A 22,467-nucleotide genomic window follows, 5' to 3' on the forward strand; every position below is an offset into this window, starting at 1 on the left:
AAAGCTGTCAAAACACAGTGTCTGAACTTGTATATATCAACTCCAAGGCCACACCAGCTCAAAAAAGGGGGAAATTACCTCCAAAAAGGACACCACTCCTGATACTGATTTCTTGTGGAGGAGCTCCGATCCTTGGCGGGTTGAATTTAGGGCAAATGAAGGCTAAAAATTTGATCTTCTTATACGCTGAGGTTACCCGTTAACACCTTCTGGGACAGAATCATATATATATATATATATATATATATATATATATATATATATATATATATATATATATATATATATATATATATATATATATATATATATATATATATATTAATAGATAGATATAGATATAGATACAGTTTAGCCTAACTTTCATGTCAGGAATTATTATTACTTCTAAATATTTACTAGTGAAGGCTATGTATTAAAACACACTGCATATTCTTAATAAGGCTACTCTTTCTTGACTGCTTTTATTTCTGTCATTGAAATCATAACATAGTTTTTGTTAACATCACAGTTATACTCAAGGATCAGAAAATTTTTATGTCACAACAGAGCAGTATGACAAACTTGGAAATAAATTCTTAAAACTGATTAGCTGACAAGGAATTGTAAAGGACATATGTGTATCTGCGCAGCTGTATATATGTCACAGAATACTGTCGTGCATAACATACAGAATACATACAGAATACAAGCTGCAGTGTTTGTTTTCACTGAGGTGTCTGAATCTCTTTACAAATTATAGTACACAGTATATATCCTTATTAGCAATTTTACCTACTTAGACATTTTCTATTTTTGAGAAACAGGCTGAATCTGATCATAGTTCTGTTCTCAAACAAAAACTTGACCATAGTATTCACTACCTAAGTGGTCAAACAGCCACCCACGACTTCACACATAACACCAAACACTTTACCATCCCCAGCACACCGAATCTACCACCCTCAACAAAATATCACTCCTGTAAAGCCACAAAAACATAATCCTAAAGACAAAGACTACATAAAACTTATAAACAAACTCTTAAAGCTTAGAGTATCCTATCACTATAACCTAACACATGGGGACATCCATCCCAATCCTGGCCCACCCACACCCAATAACCTTCACTTCCCTACCACAATCCCCACAGTCAAGCTACCCCTTTCTACTCCCACTAGTTCCCTCCTAGCATTTCACCTAAATATTAGAAGTATTAACAATAAGATTCCCAACCTACACGCCCTCCTAGCCACCCACGCCCCAGACATTATGTGTCTTACAGAAACCTGGCTAAAACCTAGTACAACTGATAATGAGATACTACCTCCAGGATATAATATTCACTGGTTAGACTGTAATAACCTAGTACTACTGATAATGAGATACTACCTCCAGGATATAATATTCACTGGTTAGACTGTACTAACCTAGTACTACTGATAATGAGATACTACCTCCAGGATATAATATTCACTGGTGAGACCATACTAACCTAGTACTACTGAAAATGAGATACTACCTCTAGGGTATAATATTCACTGGTGAGACCATACTAACCTAGTACTACTGATAATGAGATACTACCTCCAGGATATAATATTCACTGGTGAGACCATACTAACCTAGTACTACTGATAATGAGATACTACCTCCAGGATACAATATTCACCGGTTAGACTGTACTAACCTAGTACTACTGATAATGAGATACTACCCCCAGGATATAATATTCACTGGTTAGAACATACTAACCTAGTACTACTGATAATGAGATACTACCTCCAGGATATAATATTCACTGGTTAGACTGTACTAACCTAGTACTACTGATAATGAGATACTGCCTCCAGGCTATAATATTCACTGGTTAGACCATACTAACCTAGTACTACAGATAATGAGATACTACCTCCAGGATATAATATTCACCGGTTAGACTGTACTAACCTAGTACTACTGATAATGAGATACTACCTCCAGGATATAATATTCACCGGTTAGACCGTACTAACCTAGTACTACTGATAATGAGATACTACCTCCAGGATATAATATTCACTGGTGAGACCATACTAACCTAGTACTACTGATAATGAGATACTACCTCCAGGATATAATATTCACTGGTTAGACCATACTAACCTAGTACTACTGATAACGAGATACTACCTCCAGGATATAATATTCACCGGTTAGACTGTACTAACCTAGTACTACTGATAATGAGATACTACCTCCAGGATATAATATTCACTGGTTAGACCATACTAACCTAGTACTACTGATAATGAGATACTACCTCCAGGATATAATATTCACCGGTTAGACCGTACTAACCTAGTACTACTGATAATGAGATACTACCTCCTGGATATAATATTCACTGGTTAGACCATACTAACCTAGTACTACTGATAATGAGATACTACCTCCAGGATATAATATTCACTGGTGAGACCATACTAACCTAGTACTACTGATAATGAGATACTACCTCCAGGATATAATATTCACTGGTTAGACTGTACTAACCTAGTACTACTGATAATGAGATACTACCTCCAGGATATAATATTCACCGGTTAGAGCATACTAACCTAGTACTACTGATAATGAGATACTACCTCCAGGATATAATATTCACTGGTGAGACCATACTAACCTAGTACTACTGATACTGAGATACTACCTCCAGGCTATAATATTCACCGGTTAGACTGTACTAACCTAGTACTACTGATAATGAGATACTACCTCCAGGATATAATATTCACAGGTTAGACTGTACTAACCTAGTACTACTGATAATGAGATACTGCCTCCAGGATATAATATTCACTGGTTAGACCATAATAACCTAGTACTACTGACAATGAGATACTACCTCCAGGATATAATATTCACCGGTTAGACTGTACTAACCTAGTACTACTGATAATGAGATACTACCTCCAGGATATAATATTCACCAGTTAGACCATACTAACCAAGTACTACTGATAATGAGATACTACCTCCAGGATATAATATTCACCGGTTAGAACATACTAACCTAGTACTACTGATAATGAGATACTACCTCCAGGATATAATATTTACTGGTTAGACCGTACTAACCTAGTACTACTGATAAAAAGATACTACCTCCAGGATATAATATTCACTGGTTAGACCATACTAACCTAGTACTACTGATAATGAGATACTACCTCCAGGATATAATATTCACTGGTTAGATCATACTAACCTAGTACTACTGATAATGAGATACTACCTCCAGGATATAATATTCACTGGTTAGATCATACTAACCTAGTACTACTGATAATGAGATACTACCTCCAGGATATAATATTCGCTGGTTAGACCATACTAACCTAGTACTACTGATAATGAGATACTACCTCCAGGATATAATATTCACTGGTTAGATCATACTAACCTAGTACTACTGACAATGAGATACTACCTCCAGGATATAATATTCACTGGTTAGATCATACTAACCTAGTACTACTGATAATGAGATACTACCTCGAGGATATAATATTCACTGGTGAGACCATACTAACCTAGTACTACTGATAATGAGATACTACCTCCAGGCTATAATATTCACTGGTTAGACCATACTAACCTAGTACTACTGATAATGAGATACTACCTCCAGGATATAATATTCACTGGTTAGACTGTACTAACCTAGTAGTACTGATAATGAGATACTACCTCCAGGATATAATATTCACCGGTTAGACCATACTAACCTAGTACTACTGATAATGAGATACTACCTCCAGGATATAATAGTCACCGGTTAGACTGTACTAACCTAGTACTACTGATAATGAGATACTACCTCCAGGATATAATATTCACCGGTTAGACCGTACTAACCTAGTACTACTGATAATGAGATACTACCTCCAGGATATAATATTCACCGGTTAGACCATACTAACCTAGTACTACTGATAATGAGATACTACCTCCAGGATATAATATTCACTGGTTAGACCATACTAACCTAGTACTACTGATAATGAGATACTACCTCCAGGATATAATATTCACCGGTTAGACCGTACTAACCTAGTACTACTGATAATGAGATACTACCTCCAGGATATAATATTCATTGGTTAGACCATACTAACCTAGTACTACTTATAATGAGATACTACCTCCAGGGTATAATATTCACTGGTTAGACCATACTAACCTAGTACTACTGATAATGAGATACTACCTCCAGGATACAATATTCACCGGTTAGCATGTACTAACCTAGTACTACTGATAATGAGATACTACCTCCAGGATATAATATTCACTGGTTAGACCGTACTAACCTAGTACTACTGATAATGAGATACTACCTCCAGGATATAATATTCACTGGTTAGACCATACTAACCTAGTACTACTGATAATGAGATACTACCTCCAGGATATAATATTCACCGGTTAGACCGTACTAACCTAGTACTACTGATAATGAGATACTACCTCCAGGATATAATATTCACCGGTTAGACCGTACTAACCTAGTACTACTGATAATGAGATACTACCTCCAGGATATAATATTCACTGGTTAGAACATACTAACCTAGTACTACTGATAATGAGATACTACCTCTAGGGTATAATATTCACCGGTTACACTGTACTAACCTAGTACTACTGATAATGAGATACTACCTCCAGGATATAATATTCACTGGTGAGACCATACTAACCTAGTACTACTGATAATGAGATACTACCTCCAGGATATAATATTCACTGGTTAGACCATACTAACCTAGTACTACTGATAATGTGATACTACCTCCAGGATATAATATTCACTGGTTAGACCATACTAACCTAGTACTACTGATAATGAGATACTACCTCCATGCTATAATATTCACCGGTTAGACCATACTAACCTAGTACTACTGATAATGAGATACTACCTCCAGGGTATAATATTCACCGGTTAGACCATACTAACCTAGTACTACTGATAATGAGACACTACCTCCAGGATATAATATTCACTGGTTAGACCATACTAACCTAGTACTACTGATAATGAGATACTACCTCCAGGATATAATATTCACCGGTTAGTCCATACTAACCTAGTACTACTGATAATGAGATACTACCTCCAGGATATAATATTCACCAGTTAGACCGTACTAACCTAGTACTACTGATAATAAGATACTACCTCCAGGATATAATATTCACCGGTTAGAACATACTAACCTAGTGCTACTGATAATGAGATACTACCTCCAGGATATAATATTCACCGGTTAGACTGTACTAACCTAGTACTACTGATAATAAGATACTACCTCCAGGATATAATATTCACCGGTTAGACCGTACTAACCTAGTACTACTGATAATGAGATACGACCTCCAGGATATAATATTCACTGGTTAGATCATACTAACCTAGTCCTACTGATAATGAGATACTACCTCCAGGATATAATATTCACCAGTTAGACCGTACTAACCTAGTACTACTGATAATGAGATACTACCTCCAGGATATAATATTCACTGGTTAGACCATACTAACCTAGTACTACTGATAATGAGATACTACCTCCAGGATATAATATTCACTGGTTAGACCATACTAACCTAGTACTACTGATAATGAGATACTACCTCCAGGATATAATATTCACCGGTTAGACCGTACTAACCTAGTACTACTGATAATGAGATACTACCTCCAGGATATAATATTCACCAGTTAGACCATACTAACCTAGTACTACTGACAATGAGATACTACCTCCAGAATATAATATTCACTGGTTAGACCATACTAACCTAGTACTACTGATAATGAGATACTACCTCCAGGATATAATATTCACTGGTTAGACCATACTAACCTAGTACTACTGATAATGAGATACTACCTCCAGGATATAATATTCACTGGTTAGACCATACTACAAGGAAAGGAGGTGGGACAGCAGTCCTTTACAAATATACTCTAACTGTTAATAGAGACACCATTCAAACACCCCAATTCAATAACGCAGAACTCCTCATAACCAAACTACAGATTAACCCGAACAAATGCTTGAACATCATCTGTGCTTACATTCCACCAGGCAACAACTTAAATACCCTAGAGGATATCCTGTACTGGTTATCCACTACCTATCCCCAAGAAACCATATTTCTTGATGACTTCAATATCGACTGGTGCCCCTGCTCTTCTGAACCCCCCCCTCACCCCTATAAACTTATCTGGGTTTAAACAGACCATAACCTCTCCCACTAGGATAAGCAAACTGACCAACAGGGAAAGTATCCTAGATTGGATCCTAGTTAATAGCCAACCCCAACACTACATTGCTGGCACTCTCCCTGATGACCTTAGTGACCATTTACTAACCTATATCATAAAACATAAGGCAGGAAACCCTCACCAGACCAAATATAAAACATTTAGAAACAGGAAAACCTTTGACACTGCTATGTTCCTAAATGAACTAAAAGCAGTTGACTGGTCTAAACTAAAAAATCTACCATTAGAAGAGGCTATAGCTCACTTTAACACTAAATTCCTAAGTATCCTTGATTTCCATGCTCCAGCAAGTACAATAAAATCTAGACCAGACACAGCACCATGGCTCACAAAAGATACCAAATCTAAAATCAAAACTAGAAACAGAGCCTGGGCCAGCTGGAGAACAACTAAAGCCCCACTTGACCATCTAAAAACGTTAACTCAGGAATGTTACAAAAAAATCTATTGTACTAGATTAAAAAAGCTTCTACCAAAATCTCCTAAAAAACACCAAATCAACCCTCAAAAGTTCTGGGCAGGCTTAAATCAACTACTTCATCCAGGTCATTCTACCACCCCAACCCTGACTAACCACACCCATAATTCCCCAGAGACCATAGCTGGTGCTTATAATAACTTTTTCACTGAAACAATCCAATCCATAGCAAATCAACTTCTTCTTCTTCTTTTGGCTTTTCCCAGTTAGGGGTCGCCACAGCGGATCACCTTGTCCACTCATGATTGGCAGTGAAGTTTTACAGTGTCGAGTTGCCAGCCCTGCACCCAACCTTCCACAGAAGACACACACACGCACGTACTCACGTCTAGGGCCAATTTAGAGTGTCCAATCCACCTACAGCATGTCTTTGGGATGTGGGAGGAAATCGGAGCACTCGGAGGAAACCCACGTGACCACAGGGAGGATATGCAGACTCCGCACAGAAGGCACCCCAGCCGAGGAGCGAACCGGAGAACCTCTTGCTGTGAGGCGGCAATGCTAACCGCTGCACCACCATGGCCGCCCAATCCCTAACAAATCAACTAACCCCCACAAACTTAAACCACACCCCTAATCTACCCACTAATCACCCCCAGTTTAGCTTCCAACTGATATCCATTAGTTTTATCAAAACACTTATAAAAAAACTAAAACCTACCACCATCGCTGCTGACCTCCTCCCTGCAGAATACCTACAAATAGCTGCAGATGCCATTGCATATCCCATATCTATCCTTATCAACAGAACTGTATCCAAAATCCCTATCCCCTCCCTCTGGAAAATATCCCACATCATCCCACTCCATAAAGGTGGTAGTTCAACAGCCATATCCAGCTATAGACCCATTGCCATTCTTTCCCCACTAGCCAAAATAATGGAGAAATGAGTACACAAGCAACTAATGCAATACCTTACACAGAATAACTTACTATCCAACTCCCAGAATGGTTTCAGGCCATACTACAGCACCACCTCAGCCATCCTTTCCTTTACTAATGTCATAAACCAAAACAGGAATGACAATAGGCTATCCTCCGCCCTCTTTCTTGACCTATCAAAAGCCTTTGACATGGTCAACCATGAACTTCTCATTCTTTCTCTAAAATAGATTTCCCTCAATAAGCATGCAATCCAGTGGTTCCAGTCCTACCTAACTGGTAGACAACAGGCGGTACTATGGCAGGGCAAACTCTCCAGCCAACTACCTCTCACACTTGGTGTCCCTCAAGGTTCCATACTAGGTCCACTACTCTTCTCTATTTTTATCAACAACCTTCACACTGCTATCCCTAAAGCTACCTGTATTCAATATGCAGATGATTCCACTCTGATCTGCTCAGCCACCTCCTCATCCGAACTGCAAATCCTAACCCAAAATACATTTAACACTATTGAGAACTGGCTCGCCAAACAACGCCTACTGCTGAACCCCAATAAAACTAAACTTCTACTCTTCACCCCCACTAGTAGATCTGCCACACTTTCATTCTCTGTCATGTCTAACAGTGGTACCACTATCTCCCCAGATCAATACACCAAACTTTTAGGGGTTATCATAGACAATAATCTCAAATTTGACCTACAGGTCAACAAAACCATACAGACCATCAATAAGAAGCTTGGATCACTGTATAGAAACAAGACATTTTTAACCCCACTGGCTAGGACTGCAATCGCCCGGTCACGCCTACTCTCTACTCATGTATATGCCTCACCTGTACTCTCAAACCTCAACAAATATGAACTAGGTAAGCTGTCCCATAGCTACAACCATATTGCCAGATTCGCCACTGGTTCCACCTATAAAACCCACCTCTGCCAGAACCTGAAACAACTAGAGTGGCTAGAACTGCCCAGCTTAATTCAATTCAATCAGCTCTTAATAGCACACAAATTTCTATACCACCCTAAGGATATCCTCACTTATAAATATTATTAAGCCATATAGCAACCTGAGACCATACAGTCAGCCAACCAGCTACTGGTCCAAACCCACAAAGCTAATAACTCTGGTGAATCTCTGTCTGCCAACTTTGTTTGCAAAACCTGGAATTCGTTGCCAAACTATATAACCCTACAATCCTCCAAAATTCTCTTAAAAAAAAACCTTAAACAGTATCTCAAAGTGAACTGGCTTTGCTCATGTACCAACCCTGAATAAGTTATAAACTGAAAGCATAATCTGTAAATATCATAACTTGCAACTACGTCACCAAGCTCTATATCCAATCTGATGTCTCTTGCTTTTAATTGTGTCTGTCCATGAGAATTGTGAGTCCCTACTAGGGAACACTACTAAGCCGTTGTACATAATCACTTTGTGTTATATTTTTTAATGTTACCCAACTTCTAGAGTAATCTATGTAAGTTTGTCTATTTGGAGCTTTTCTCCCTGGGCCTCCACTGAAAATGGACATGTATCCAGTGGGACTATTCTGGTAAAATAAAATAAATAAACATATATTATACATTTTCTATTAATCTTATCATATCACCTCTGTACTGTATGCCCAGTATTCTCAAATTCATCTTAATTTTAGCAATAGGTAACCTCTACAGCCTAAATCATTTTTATCAGATATCAGCAGGAGTGTCTTTCTTACTGCTCTTATCTTACTATCTTTAAGCAGTTACTCTTTCTTCATGTTTTATAAGTTTGTACTTTGATGGAAGTTTTAATCCTTTTCACTTGATTCACAATCCATAAGTCTTTAAAGTCTTATGGAACTGCCATATCTCCTGTGTTAATTACATTCAGAGAGCTGAAGAGCTTTTATCTGTAAGGATACAATGTTTAGTTTTCTTTTTTCTTTTGCTTGTAATACAGAGATTACTTACCAGTCAGCTTGTACTTATGCACAATTATTTTAAAGCTGTATTTTAATAATTACTTATCTTTCAGTTGTTACCTAGTCTGTAGTTCTACATGTATCGTTATGTTACTTTTGAATTGCTTCTTTCAAGACATCATGACTATGTATATATGTGGATAGAAAACCCAGTCATTTATGATCTATACTAATTCCAGTGTGTTGCTTCATGGCATAGTGCTGCCAGCTGCAATATAACATATTGTTGAGAATGTTATAAGAATATGTAATAATCATTTTTTGATATGTTCCTTTAAATTAACTTCTTAATTATAAAACCTGTTTGCATACGTGCTGAATAACAAATGTTCTCCATATACACTTTGTGTTTACATATGTGTTGTTTTAGTATGCAAATTAGGGAGCCATAATGAAACATCTTATCTCCATTGGTTGGGATATAAAACACTGTAAATGGTACATTTTAATGAAATAAAAGTCATAAGTTTAATTAAATGAAGTATAAAGCATTGCAAACCATTATGATATAATTGTTTTGTATACCTGATGCTCAGGCCAGTGTTAGCATTTTGGGGGCCCAGCTAATGTCAAGTTGGACACTGACACTTCCAGCCTAAGTATCACACTGCCACTTCCACCTCTCCTAGGTAAACTTTTAATTCATTACCAACATGGGAAATCAATGCTCCATACCTATGGTCACCCCCTCGTTAGTCAGGTCTGACCATAAGCTAATCACCCTTAACATCCACATCCCACCCCCACCCCCCAGTAAAGAAACCACCATAAAAAACTTCTCTAAAGCCAACTTCATGCTACTCAAGTCAGAAGTGACAAACTTCATGACACCCATGCAGACGGGAACTGAAAGTTCAACTGCTGAATCCTACACTACGGCACTGTACGAGCACATCCATTAATGCATTAATCGTGCCATCCCAAATAGAACCAAAATGCTCTCATCCAAAAAAAGGAAGCCAATCTGGTGGTCCCCTGCCATAAACAAACTTTACAACAAAAGGAAGAAACTTTTGCAGAAAAGAGGAAAATCCCAGGATGCAAAAAACTCCCTTACTAGCCTCAGTAAGAAACTGAGATGCCTCATAAAATCATCCAAAGCTAGTTACGAAAATAAAATTGCCATAGATTCCAAAGACAACCACAAAGCATTCTATAATTATGTCAAGAATCTAAATGGCAATGCTCAGATCTGCTCTGAGCTAAAACAGAATGGCATTAAATATACTGATCTGAAGGATATTGCCAATATCCTGGCAGATCAATTCAGTGCCAACTTCACCCCACTCTCACCCCCTAAATGGCCCATCTCAATACCGGAAGATTGCCAAATTCCAGTAATAACGGCCACACAGGTACAAAACGCACTCTCTAAAGCCAAGAATACAGCATCCATGGGACCAGATGACATCCCGGGCTGTGTACTACATGAACTACAATATGAACTGGCACCTCACCTAAGTGTCATGTTTAATCATAGCCTCACCTCAGGTTTCGTGCCCACTGAGTGGCAGAGCTATAGTTATCCCAATCCACAAGGGAGGATCCACCTTGGATCCCGGAAACTACCGTCCCATCAGTCTGACAAGCCTTATCTGCAAGGCCATGAAGCGTATTATCATGGAACTTATAAACAAAGACATTGGCAACCTTCAAACACTGGACCCCACCCAGTTTGGGTTTGTGAAGGGCCGATCTTGTCTCCTGAACCTGATTGACTTCTTTGAATCAGTCTCAAGAGCCATGGACAAGGGTAAGGTGGTCCACACAGCCTATCTAGACCTTGCCAAGGCCTTTGACACCATCCCCCACTCTGGAATCATAGATAAACTTACTAAGTTGGGCATTAATCCCTATGTCACCCAATGGGTTGCTAAATGGCTTACTGATAGAACCCACACTGTAAAAGTAGCCGACTCCAAATCCAGCTCCAGACAAGTGACAAGTGGAGTACCTCAGGGTTCAGTCATGGGGCGCTCTTGTTTGGCATCTACTTCTCTGAAGTACAGGTCAACACTAAGGGACTCTGGCTAACAAAGTTTGCAGATGACTGCAAACTGGGAGCCATTATTGAATCCCCAAATGATGTGGATACTCTACAAAAGGGCCTTACAGAAACAGATGCTTGGTGCCAGAGCCATGGGCTCAAGCTCAATGCCAAGAAATGTATTGTTATCCCCTTTGGGAAAAACATGTATCCATGAATTACCATATAGGTGGCAGTACACTAAACACAGAAAGTGTGATAAGAGACTTAGGGACACAGGTGGACAGTGGTCTCACCTTCGATAACCACATCGCCACAACAGTCAGGAAATCCTTCTATGTGGCACACCTCATCACAAAGGGCTTTTCATCCAGAAAAAGGAGGTCATTGTCCCACTGTACTCATCCCTCATTAGACCCATTATAGAATACAATGCCCCATTTGGTATGTACCTCTCAAGACATCTGCAACAACTGGAAAGGCCTCAGAAATACCTCACTAAAAGAATCACAGGCCTAAAGCAGATGCCCTATGCTGACCGCCTTAAAAAACTCCAGCTATACTCTGTCACATATCGCCTACTCAGAGGCGATCTCTGCTTAACATACAAGGCCATGTCAAACCCAGAGCTGTTGGACATGCTACACTTAAAGAAATCCCAGTCCCTCAGAGCTACACGCTCCAGGGATCTAAACCTTGTCATCACAATAAACAAAACATGTTGGAGGGATAGGTTCCTGACCCAGAGACTCCCCAGACTCTGGAATAGATTGCCCATACATGTCAAGCAGAGTGCCTCTTTGGACCTCTTCAAGAGGAACCTTGACGATTGGATGGGAGAAAGGAAATTCACCCCAGGGATCACGTCAGTCGCCCTGCTAGACAGGGGTCCAGGAAAGTAAATAATGTGGGAAGAAATATTCAGGGAATTGTTATGGCTAGGCTTGTATAGGCCCTAGGGCTGATAGCCTAGTACTAACCTATGAACCTATGAACCTATGCTGTAGAGTTGCAGAGTTGATTTGCATAGACTGAACTGTAGCTACAATGCTGTTACATTTTGAGAGGCCTGTGAACAACACTATGTTAGCCCATCTCACAGAGGGACATTTGCAGTTACTGGAAATTAGTTGCAACAATCTATGTACAGGGCTGGACTTAGATGAAAGTCCAGTGCTCAAATCTGTTCCCCCCTTCACACACACACACACACACACACACACACACACACACACACACACACACACACACACACACACACACACACATGTACACACACACACTTTTGGGCTCTCCACATCATGCACATTACTTTTCACCTTTTCTCACATTTTGCCTTACTGTTCAGCTTTTTCAAGAAGCCATGATTTTCTGCATTTTAAAGTTTGTTTTTTTCTTATTACACAACCTTTTCATCCAATTATGGCTTAGAAAAAAACTATGATTAAGGAAAGGAATTCAGTTTTGCTGCTCAGCTTTAGTTTTCCTTGCATCCTTTCAGCACACCTTTCCTGACCAAGACAGCACAGTAATAACTGTTTAGAAAATCAGTTAAGCCAGGGTCCCTAGAAGCCATGTGGTTATAGATGTACTGCGATGCATTTTATAGCATTTCCCAACCTTTTAATCCAGTGGTACCTTAACAAAAATCATGAGTAAGAAAAGAATTTCACGGAAGACATAAGTTGTGCCCAAGGCTAATGTTCAAAGCTGACAAAATAGTAGCTCATAATAAAATAACAAGACAATTGTGAGGATACACAAACCTTATCTGGGAATACAGCCTGCTTTTCCCTTCCAAAAAAAAAAAAAATGACACAGTCACTACCAGTGCTTCCCTCTGATGTTAGATTGGAATGAAAGCAGACTTCCAAATGGCCATAGTCATTTATGTATTTTAAATTACTGATGTCATATATACATAGGATGTCTCCTCGTTCCTCACCCCTACCACTGAAGGCAAACTTTGGTATAGGTGCCTGATGTGGGATTGTGAGGAAAGTGAAAAAAAATAATGACTACAGTAATGAATTCCACTTTGTTTTTCATAGACAGTACACAATCCCTACACAAGCTATAGTAACCTTCTTTGTACGCTTCTGAGGTCTGTGAGAGAAGTAAAAGAAACAATGACTACTATACTGCCCTCATCCCCAGGAAAAGTTATAATAACCTCCTACGCACATCTCTAAGGTATGATTGTGATGAAAATTAAAGAAGTAATGGCCACACAATCTCCAAACCCACCTCCACACACACACATACATTACAGCAATGTTTGGTACACACATCTGAGAAGGGCTGGTTTTAGAATGGGTGTGGTTGAGAGCAGAAGTCACCACTAAGTCCAAATCAAAATCCAGTTATATAGTCTGGAGCGTGGGGGTCACCAGACTCCCAGAAGCTCCAAGTGTCTGAAGTGATATATTTTATGCCTTAATTCTGGTATACAATTGCTTGTTAACAGCATTTTTAACAGCTACACAGAAGAGCTATGTAAGTGCTCAGTATTTCTTGGTGGGTGCACAGAGAAAGATCAGTGATATTTTTATAGACGCACACACTAATGTTCACCACACTTTCATCTTCAGGTTAAGTGGAGGAATTACATTTCACCTGCTGCATGTATTTCAGGTGCTGGGGTTAAACAGAGTTCATGGACAGATTTGCACTCAGTCAGGAAGGGCATGTAGACTCCACATAGAAAAAACACAGTGAAGAGCTCAACCTGAGCAAAGCACTGTGAAATGGCAATAGTTTTCACTGTGCTACAGTGGCAGTGAACATTTGCTTTCACACACATCTTCTTGCCAAATCACCAGTGACAGCTGCCTATCATGTGAAAGGTCTATGTTTGTGATGGTAAGTGAAAGGAAATATGGCCAGCTTGCTACTCTTAAATACACTGCAACCAAGCCCACCCAACACAAGAGTTATGGTAATGGTGATGACGTTTGTGTTAGAAGGTAAAAATAATTACAAGCAGCTTATTACTCTTACACTGTAACACACACATGCATGCACACACACACACATACACACACACACACACACACACACACACACACACACACACACACACACACACACACAACACAACACATCACATGACATAGTTTTGCACTTATTTCAGCAAAAAGCAATACACTGTGCAATACTGGTATGCCCGATTGATCAGTGCCTGTTGTTTAGCAGTCATCAAACAGCAGCAGGGGTAACCAAACAGCAGCAAGGATAAGTCACTTTTATTTACCTCATTGAGGTGTAATGCATATCTGTCACTGTCCCTGATTTTACATATTGTCCCTGATTTTACCTCATAATTTTTTGCTGTGTCCCTCATAAAAAGTTTGATTTGCTGGTAAATCATTCAGGATTACATTCAGACAATAAATCCAGACATCAGAGTTTCATACTTCTTATTGTCCAAAAATGCATGTTGATGCATAACATATTATTCTACTGGCTTTTTAAGTGAATTAGAGTAATATTTTAAAAGTGTTTCTGATTTTGAGTCTTTTTTTCTGATATTATGTATGGCTTTGCCTAGAATTCTTGAGCAAAGACATTAAAAGTTATAGATCTGCTGTTCTGCCAGTAGTTATAAAACTCCTTGAAAGAGGAAACCATCCCTGAAGGTCAGAAGCATAATCTCTTAAAATATAAGATAAACACTGAGAGCGATCACTTTGGGCTGCTGATTTTTAGTGCTTACTTTGTTTGTGTTCATTCATGGATTATAAGCTTTATCCTAACAGGATCATATCACAACCGATTTTTGGATAAAGAAAGTAATTTGGAAATTAATATTTTTTTTTCTCATTTTCCAAACCAGCAGCAGCTTTTGTGGGGTCCACATACTCAAGGATGTTTAAGGGGCCCCCTGTAGTTACAGGTATTGATGGTGCACGAAGCTGGCTATGTTAGTTTTAGTGGAGAGAATGCCCACCAGCAGGATTTAACTAAATCAAGGGTACTATGCGAGTGGTGAAGCATTTAATGAAATTGTGAAGTCTTTTACTTGACAAAACACTGTTACTATAACCAGAGATCTTTTTGAATTTTAAACCAGATATAAGTAACTGTTATTATTAGCCATCTTGGTTATTAAGTACACAAGATTGTGTTTGTTGGTTTGACAAACATGTTACAAAATATCAAAATAAGATATCTTGCTGTGATTGGGGGCCCCCCATATTTCTTATGTATTTAAGATTTTTTCCTGCTGCCATCCACTGTAGAAGGGCACTGTCCAACTGAATATCCTGATAACCAAAATAAATACATAAAATATAATGACACTTAGCTGCTTGTGCAAAAGAAGTAAATTGCCTTTCATGTAATGCTGCAGCTTGAATTACAATAAATAAAATAAAATACTGCTACTGGTAAAATGTCACTTCAGAGACCATTACCATTAAACGTTTTTATGTCTGTGTCTTGGAGACAGTTTTCAGGTGGTAGTAATGTAAGGAATGTAAATGTGTAACACCACAAATAGACAGGCACATACACATACACAATAAAAAGGACATATCTTTCACTAATTACCGTTTCTGTTAATAAGTGTCTCTCCCAAAGAATCTGTTTCATAAAAATGTACCTTGATAACTTGTGGATGAACAAGCTGTTGAATATATGTGTTATGAGGAACGCTACACTTTCATGAGTTAACTGCAGTGTAACTACACTCACTGACCTAAGCAGGGCTTGTGACCAGCACAATATAACTACATTCACTGACCGGAGCAAGGCCTGTGACCAGCACAATGTAACTACACTCACTGACCTGAGAATGACTTGTGTGACTAGCACAATGTAACTATACTCACTGAATGGAGCAAGGCCTGTGACTAGCACAATGTAACTACACTCACTGACTTCAGCAGGGCCTGTGACCAACAAAATGTAACTGCACTCACTGACCTGAGCAGGGCCTGTGACCAGCACAATGTAACTACACTCACTGACTTGAGAATGGCTTGTGATTAGCACAATGTAACTATACTCACTGACCGGAGCAAGGCCTGGATCAGCACAATGTAACTACACTCACTGACCTGAGAATGACTTGTGACTAGCACAATGTAACTACACTCCCTGACCTGAGCAGGGTTTGTGACCAGCACAATATAACTACATTCACTGACCTGAGCAGGGCTTGTGACTTGCAGAATGTAACTACACTCACTGACCTGATCAGAACTTGTGACCAGCACAATATAACTACACTCACTGACCTGAGCAGGGCCTGTGACCAGCATAATATAACTTTACTCACTGACCTGAGCAGCACAATATAACTACACTCCCTGAACTGAGCATGGCTTGGGACCAGCACAGTATAACTGCACCCACTGACCTGAGCAGGGCTTGTGACCAGCACAATATAACTACAATCACTGACCTGAGCAGGGCTTGTGACCAGCACAAGTAATTAATGCCATAGCTGTATCTAGTTATTGTGTCAGATATCACTATAGCACTTGATTTCACAGTCTCTTTTCAGTGATTATGTATGAAAATCCCTGTCAATATGTTTTGTATGCTTTATTTTTTATGTGCATTATGTGCAGTATACCAGTGCTTTCCTATAACTTCTTTATAGGTTCATAGGTGATTTCTAGGCTAATGACCCAAAGGGCATTTTTAAGCCTAACCATGCTTCTCAACTTAATTTGACAGGTTATCAGACCACTCATTTTATAGGGGGTATAACTTGGGTATGAGTGGTTGAGTATTTACAAGCTTCCTCTTTCGAATAGTAATATAGGTGGCAGACCTGGAGTATCTATGATTACCCATCCACTGGGATGATTTTTAACCATGCAGACAAAGTTTAACTTTGTTTTACAAAACCTGTACAGTAATAGGTTCGCAGCTGTATCTCTCATCTATTGTATACATTTATGGATCTATAAGAATAAAAATAATTGTAGTAAACCCAATCTGAAGATACTGGAAGAAGATTATTTATCTATTTCATTTTATTCATATAGTTATCGAATATCTGTCTACTTAATTATCTATCTGCTTATCTACCTCCTTGCATACTTTTAAGTGGAAGGATGCTAGCACCCTTTTCAGCCATGATCCAGAACTGGAAGCACCAATAAAAAAAAAAAATAAAGTATGGAAACATTTCAAAAAATGGTTTCAGTTAATGATACAATACAAATTACTACAAAACATAGTGATATCACAATTATAACATACATTTTTATAGGGAACATTTGAAAGGAAATATCAATATTGAATCTCTCTGGAATAAAAGCATATTTTCATTCGGTATTTTGCTACATTGCCTAAAACAAAATTACTTTTTGTTTTAATGAAAACCTTAAAAAAAACACCCCAGAATACCCCATAATCTGTTATTTTCTTCAAACAATGAAGCTTATTCCTCCTAATAGAAACAATTGTCCCAAACAGACACCTGCTAACACAGGCCTTAATTAACCTGAAAATGAGATTATCCATGCTAAGACACATGTTACTGCCTGCGCTTCAACATACACTAACTGGTGTCTGTTTTTATCGTTTACTACTATTGGAACTATCTGAGTACTTAGACATATTACTGATACATGCAACTCCATATGAATTGCAAAAGGAGTCATTACTGGGCACATTGTAGGTGCTGCGAAGAGCACTCCTGGCTAACATCTAAAACTGAAACAATCCTAATTTCATGAACTTTAATCATATTTTCACTTAGGATTGGGGTCCATTCCAGTCATGGTATTAGAAACCCAAAAGACTTGGAGAAATTATAAAGGCAGAAACCAAATGAATGCAACCAGATATAGTAGTCCATGAAAAGAGTGTGGCCTAATGGTTAAGGTGTTTGCCTTACAAACACAAGGTGCAGGGTATGAGTCTCACAAGGGATAATGGCTCGCAAGGACAGTTAGCTTAGTACTAATCTATGAACCTATGAAGTAGCATTGATCATTGAAATTGCTACCCCAGAGATTACAGTGTCTTATGTACAGAGAAACACAAAGTAATAAAATACCAGGATTTGCAGGCAGAAATAAGGGCAATGTGGAAGAAAGATACCAGACAGTTCCAGTAGTAGGAGTAGTGGGTTTCATAAAGTACATGTGAAACTATTCTAACTAGCAGCAGAATCCAACTCCAGAAGGGAAACCGTACACCAGTATTTTAAACCACCAAGTACAATTTTTATTAAAGCTGGTAAATGCACAGTTAGCTTTTCATCTACAAAGATAGACTTCATCAGGCACTTTTGCCTAGCATCAAAGATTGAAACAATACTAATTTCATGAACGTTACTCATACTTCCACTTAGGAATGAGGTCATTTTCTGTCATGGTTTTAGAAACCCACAAGACTTAGAGAAATAAAAAAAAATGAATGCCATGAAATGTAGGACCATTGCTAGACTTTAAGGTAGCAGGTGTTCCATTTTTAGATAATGTCTTGGAAACCTGTTAATAGTGATGCCCCACAGGGCTCAGTGTTGGGACTCCTCCTGCTTGGTAATTACTTCTCTGAAGTGAAGGCCAATGTTGGCAGCCTCTGGCTCACCAGGTTTGCTGATGACTACAAGCTGGGAGCAATCACTGAATCTCAAAATTATGTTGACATCCTGCAAACAGACCTAAAAATGCCAAATGACTGGGGTCAAAACCATGGTCTGAGACGAAATGCTAAAAAATGCATAGACATACCCTTCGGTAAATCAGATATCCCTGTAAATTTCTAATATTGAGAGCACACCCCTAAAAGTAGACCCAGTGGTGAGGGACCTAGGAACACAGATAGATAGTAACCTAAACTTTGACCACCAGGTAACTACAGTAGTAAGAAAATCCTTCAGTGTGGCACAACTTATAAATAAAGGCGTGGCATCAAGGTCAAAGGAAGTCATACTGCCATTGTACTCAGCCCTCATCAGGCCCATAATTGAGTACAATGCTCCCCTTCTACATGTACCTAATCAGGTACTTACACCAATTGGAGCAGCTCCAGAGGTTTCTCACTAAAAAATACAAAGTGTAAGACACTTTTCTTATGCAGACCAACTAAAGGTCCATCCCTTCACTCCATCTCATATCATTTATTGAGAGGGGACTTATGCCTGACCTACAAGGCATCTTCTGATCCAGCCCTGATGAAAATGTTACATATTCACAAGAAAAATTATACAAGGGTAATGCATTCCATGGACCTGAACCTTATTTGTGACTGTAACAGTACTTGCTGGAAAGACAGATTTTTATCTCAAAGGCTACTACATCTAAGGAATAAACTTCCCATCTTTGTAAAATAAAGCATTTCCCTCCCTCTCTTCAAAAATGTATTTATTATTTATTTGACATTTGTTTACCGGGATGGTCTGACTGGGTCAAAAAGAACCCATTTTCAGCGGAGGTCTGGGGAGAAAAGCTCCATTTACAGAGCCATGCAAACTTTGAACAAATAAAAATTATACAGAAACATGGTAATTACATGAGTTATAAGAAGTAGATACTGACTTACAAGTAACATAAAAGTTATACAGTAGCAAGATAATTGCAATAGTTCCAAGAAGTTAACACATTGCTGTGAGTATTTGGTCACTAGCAGGGGTGGCCCGTGCTATTGGACTGCAGGACTGCAGCGCTCCCAACTGTAAAATAAGAAATTTAAACAAAATATAAAATAAAAATAACAAAAAGAAAATAATAAAGCAAACCGCGAGTCCCGGAACATCATGCATGCGCACTCGCAGCATTTCCGATATGCGCACAGAATCCAGACTGTCTCCACCAGCAGTCCGTACTACAACATGTGCCTCCACATTTACCCAGCAGTCTATGCAGTAATTCTAACTGCATAGACTGGAAGGGGATCAGACTGCAAAGTCCACAGGAAGGGTGGTCTCACGGGAGAGAGAGAGAGAATGAGCCTTAGGTTCTCTCACGGGATAACAGCTCCTCGGGCGCGGCAATGATGCTGCAGGATACAACAAAGCTTCGGGCATGTGTGTGTGTGTGTGTGTGTGTGTGTGTGTGTGTGTGTGTGTGTGTGTGTGTGTGTGTGTGTGTGTGTGTGTGTGTGTGTAATGCCCCAGTCACTACATGGTGGTGGGTAGAGACTAAGGCTTGAACCCTGTACCTTGGGCCCAAATGACAAGAGCCTGAATTCCCTACCCACCACCATTTGTAAAAAAAAAAAAAAAAATGCAGATTTTTGCCTCATATTTGTTCTGTTCCTTATAAAATCTGTTCCTCATAAAATCTGTGGTTTCTATGTTTCTTTCTCAACCCAACCAGTTGTGCAGTGGTGCCATTGTTGCCTAACAGCTACAGGTTGTCTGGTTTGATTCTTGGCTGGGGTGCCTTCTATGTGGAGTCTGCATGTTCTTCATGGGTTTGCTCTGGTGTCCTCTCATCTTACAAAGACATGTCTGGAGTGTTTCTTCCTCTGCCAAAAATTGCCTTTTGTTCCAACTCAGACTTCCCTGGTTAACAAATGTTAAATAAATAAAAATGACAAGCATTGGATTTTCAGACTTCATATTCTTCAGAAAGTACATGGTAACACAAAATCTATCATTATAGCAAGTTTATAAGTTTATAAGATGGATATTTGAAAATTGTCCCTATTTTTGGGACTGCATTCCCCCATTATTTGCTTCGTCCAGGTTTTTTGTGCCAAGGCTGAGAGCTATGGTGATAACTGAACTCACTGAATATGTTTGGGGGCTGTATTCCCCCATAATTGGCTTTGTTCAGGTGTTTTGTGCTAAGATGTTGACAGCTGTGGTGAGAACTGAATTCACTGAATGTAGCCATTTAAGTTTCAGTCTTCCTCTTTCATAAAATAGATGATTGATTTGGCATAGTGGTATGTTGCTGTGACTGTTTTGCACAGGGTCCTGGGTTCAATGCTTGGCAGTGAAATGTATGGTGGTAACACAGCATTTTATTCTAGCAACTTTCCAACATTATACAAGCAATGTTTAAACTGTGTCCCCGTTTTTTGGTCTTTTGCCCCCCCCTCCCTAAATTTTGGCTTTTTCCAGATTTCTTGTGCTGCAAAGTTCAGAGATACGGCTGAGTGTCAAGTAGATTTTACAAAAAGCTGAGAGCTGCAGGGGAACAAAAGTTTAGTGATGCTTATGCAGAGTCTGCTTGCATTGTTAATAGCACAACTAGTAGTGTACTTGCTTTTGATGCAGAAGGCTGTGGGTTGTACTCCCGCACTAGGTAGATGCATTGCTGATGCTGTACTGTATTGTAAAGGGAGTGGATGCTGCAGTCCTTTTTTGTGAAGATACCTAGTAACTCTGAACCTGTCAGTTTGCCATCCATTCCCTATTGCAATTATTAGATGACTTTTACTTCTTCAAAGATTGTGCATATTTACTGATACTTTGATCATGTTTTCCCCATAAAACAAGTAGATAGTTGTTGTCAGGCTTATCATTTTTTAATGAAACGTAGGCAATTTATTCCTCAAGGGTAACAGACACTTTATTTGTAGATGAAACAATGACATATAAAGTTGTTTGCTAGCAGCAACCTATTCATTAGTTACAGATTTATTTAATGTGGAATTATTTAGATGGCTTTTACTTCTTCAGAGATTGTGCATATTTACTGATACTGGTGGACTGTGGAAGTTTGAGTAGACTTTTATGATAGAAATGTTCTGAATTGGGCAGTTTTGTCGTTATTGGTGCATGCATTTTTTTCATTGTTTACTGAAAAAATGTTTTGAATTGGGCAGTTTTGTCATTATTGGTGCATGTCTTTTGTTTCATTGTTTACTGGAAAAATGTTCAAAACAAATTTAAAACGCCCTCTACAGCTGTAC

Source organism: Protopterus annectens, chromosome 6.part0 (genome assembly GCF_019279795.1).
Source record: "Protopterus annectens isolate FY-2018-M chromosome 6.part0, PAN1.0, whole genome shotgun sequence".
Lineage (NCBI taxonomy): Eukaryota > Metazoa > Chordata > Ceratodontiformes > Protopteridae > Protopterus > Protopterus annectens.